The sequence below is a fragment of the Apium graveolens genome, chromosome 1, assembly GCF_009905375.1.
Source record: "Apium graveolens cultivar Ventura chromosome 1, ASM990537v1, whole genome shotgun sequence".
NCBI classification, from domain to species: domain Eukaryota; kingdom Viridiplantae; phylum Streptophyta; class Magnoliopsida; order Apiales; family Apiaceae; genus Apium; species Apium graveolens.
In genome coordinates, this window is record NC_133647.1 from 48,731,197 (window position 1) to 48,735,050 (window position 3,854).

General features: G+C 42.0%; 1 non-coding gene across 1 annotated transcript; it reads right to left on the reverse strand.

Annotated features, from left to right (window-relative positions):
• Nucleotides 1-211: 211 nt before the first annotated feature.
• Nucleotides 212-318, reverse strand: LOC141680099 (small nucleolar RNA R71). Its single transcript, XR_012558264.1, has one exon. It is a non-coding gene; the product is annotated as a small nucleolar RNA R71 (small nucleolar RNA).
• Nucleotides 319-3,854: the final 3,536 nt, after the last annotated feature.

Sequence of the window (3,854 nt, forward strand, 5' to 3'; positions counted from 1 at the left end):
CAACATGCACATCAGGAACTTTATCGAGATCTGTAGTACTTTCAAATATAATGGTGTGACTGATGAGGCTATCAAGCTGAGGCTTTTCCCATTCTCTCTGAGGGATAAAGCTAAGGACTGGTTACATTCTGAACCAGCTGGGTCCATCACTACTTGGCAAGATCTTGCGCAAAAGTTTCTGGTAAAGTTCTATCCAATGGCGAAGACTACAGCTATGAGGAGTGTTCTTACTCAGTTTGCACAACAACCAACAGAATCTATGTGCGAAGCTTGGGAGCGCTACAAGGAGATGTTGAGAAAGTGTCCACATCATGGTATGCCTGACTGGATGGATTTAACTGGTTTTTATAATGGTTTGGGGTCCAATCTCGGCTCATGCTCGATGTAGCAGCTGGAGGCGCTTTGTGGGCCAAAAGCTATACTGAGGCTTATAATCTTATTGAAACTATGGTTGCAAATGAGCATCAAAACCCAACTCAAAGGATGATTCCTAGGAAGGTAGCAGGTATTCTGGAAGTTGATGCCGCTACAGCTATTGCAGCATAGCTCCAAGCGCTATCTATGCAGCGTAGCTCCAAGCGCTGTCTATGAAGGTCGATTCTTTAGCCACATATGGAGTCAATCAGATAGCTATGGTCTGTGAGCTTTGTGCAGGTTCTCATGCTATGGATCAGTGTTCTCTTCTAATGAATCTGTTCAGTATGTGAACAATTATCAGCGACCGCAGCAGCCTGTGCCAGCTACTTATCATCCTAACAACAGAAATCATCCCAATTTCAGCTGGAGCAATACTCAGAATGCTATTCAGCAACCATATCAGCAAGGCGTAAGTAAACAATTTAATCCACCTGGATTCCAGCAACCACAACAATATGCTCAAAGGCAATCATATCCTCAACAAGGAGGTGCTGATCCACCTTCTAGTGCTAATTTCGAGGAACTCAAGCTGTTGTGCAAAAGTCAGGCTGTTTCTATCAAGACCTTGGAAAATCAAATCGGTCAAATAGCCAATGTAGTGCTCAATCATCAACCTGGCACACTTCCCAGTGATACTGAAGTGCCAGGCAGGAAGGAAGCTAAAGAGCAGGTCAAGGCTATTACCTTAAGGTCTGGAAAATTGGCTGATGCTGAAAAAGCAAAAGACGGAGAAGATGAAGTTGATGATGAAGAAGAGAAATAAAAGGAGAAAGCGACGAAACCAAGGAAGACTACTGTTGAACACACTCTTCCTGAGGGTAATACAGGGGAGAAACAGCTCTATCCTCCACCACCTTTCCCTAAGAGATTGCAACAGCAAAAACTGGATAAGCAGTTCGGTAAGTTTTTAGAGGTGTTCAAGAAACTTATCATCAACATACCTTTCGCTGAGGCTCTGGAGCAAATGCCTAGTTATGCGAAATTCATGAAGAGTATTCTTTCAAGAAAGGTGAAACTGGATGACCTTGAGACCGTTGCTCTAACTGAAGAGTGCAGTGCTGTGTTGCAACATAAATTACCTCTAAATCTTAAAGATCCAGGTAGCTTCACCATTCCTTGCACCATTGGTAAGTTGTCTTTTGATAAATGCCTGTGCGATTTGGGAGCAAGCATCAATCTGATGCCGTTGTCTATCTTCAAAAAGTTGAATTTGCCTGATCCAAAGCCCACCTACATGTCTCTACAATTGGTTGATCGTTCTATTACATATCCACGAGGCATAGTGGAGGACGTGTTAGTAAAGGTGGATAAGCTCTTCTTCCCTGCAGATTTTTTCATTTTGGATTTCAAGGAAGATAAGAAGATCCCCATAATCTTGGGAAGACCTTTCTTGGCTACAAGTCGTACCTTGATAGATGTGCAGAAAGGTGAACTTACTATGAGGGTGCAGGATCAGGATATGACATTCAATATATTCAAAGCGATGAAATTCCCTACAGAAGACGAGGAGTGCTTAAAGGTGGATTTGATTGATTCTGCAGTAACTTCAGAACTTGATCATATGCTAATGTCTGACACATTAGAGAAAGCCTTAGTGGGGGAGTTTGACAGTGATGATGAGGATGGCAATGAGCAACTACAATATCTAAATGCTTCTCCTTGGAGGTGAAAGCTAGACATGCCATTTGAATATCTCAGTATTTCTGATCTCAAGAATGCTGAAGGAAAGCTCAAACCATCTATTGAGGAAGCACCTACTTTGGAGCTTAAACCATTGCCTGAACACTTGAGGTATGCCTTTTTAGGTGATGTATCTACTTTACTTGTTATTATTACATCTGACCTTTCAGGTAGTGAGGAGGACAAGCTCTTGAGGATTTTGAAAGAATTCAAATCGGCTATTGGATGGACTATAGCAGATATCAAAGGGATCATCCATTCATACTGCATGCATAAAATTCTGCTAGAAGAAGGTAGTAAGCCAACTATTGAGCAACAACGATGACTTAATCCTATAATGAAAGATGTGGTGAAGAAAGAATTCTGAAGTGGCTGGATGCAGGAATCATATATCCTATTTCTGACAGTTCTTGGGTGAGCCCCGTGCAATGTGTACCTAAGAAATGAGGTATTACTGTGGTAGCAAATGAGAAGAACGAGCTCATCCCCACTCGAACAGTCACAGAATGGAGGGTATACATGGATTACAGAAAGTTGAACAAGGCCACGAGAAAGAATCACTTCCCACTTCCATTTATTGATCAGATGCTTGACAGGTTGGCCGGTCATGAGTATTATTGTCTTCTAGATGGCTATTCGGGGTATAATCAGATTTGCATTGCACCAGAGGATCAAGAAAAGACTACCTTCACTTGTCCATTTGGCACGTTCGCTTTTCGTAAAGTTTCGTTTGGCTTATGTGGTGCACCTGCCACTTTTCAGAGATGTATGATGGCTATATTCTCTAATATGATTGGAAATAATGTCGAAGTGTTCATGGATCACTTCTCCGTCTTTGGACATTCGTATGATGAATGTTTGAATAATCTTCGTGCGGTGCTCAAAAGGTGTGTGGAAACTAATTTGGTGCTCAATTGGGAATAATGTCACTTTATGGTGCGTGAAGTCATTATTCTTGGGCATAAGGTCTCTAGCAAGGGTCTTGAGGTGGAAAAAGCCAAGGTGAGAGTCATTGAAAATCTTCCACCACCTATTTCTGTGAAAGGAATCTGTAGTTTTCTTGGTCATGCGGGTTTTTATCGGCGTTTCATTAAGGACTTCTCAAAGATATCTAAGCCGTTGTGCAACTTGCTCGAGAAGGATGTGCCTTTCAAATTTGATGATGAATGCTTGGCGGCATTCGAGACTCTCAAGAAGAGTTTGATAACAGCACCGGTTATTACGACACCTGATTGGACAGAGCCTTTTGAGATGATGTGTGATGCGAGTGATTATGCGGTGGGAGCAGTTCTTGGGCAGCGCAAGAATAATCCTTTTCATGTGGTCTACTATGCTAGTAGGACTCTAAATGGAGCTCAAATGAACTACACCACTACTGAGAAGGAGCTCTTGACGATAGTCTTTGGTTTCGAAAAATTTCGATCTTATCTGCTTGGGACAAAGGTGATAGTATTCTGATCATACGGCCATTCACTATTTGGTTTCCAAGAAGGATTCGAAGCCTAGACTTATTCGTTGGGTGCTCTTGCTACAAGAATTTGTGTTAGAGATCAAGGATCGAAAAGGTACTGAGAATCAAGTAGCTGACCATCTCTCTAGATTGGAGAATCCCGTTTCTACTTCACATGATAAGACATTGATCAACGAATCCTTTCCGGATGAGCAGTTGTTCACAGTTCAGGAGGAAGAGCCATGGTTCGCAGATATTGTGAACTATCTTTTCAGCAATATAATGCCTCCTAATATGAATACAGCTC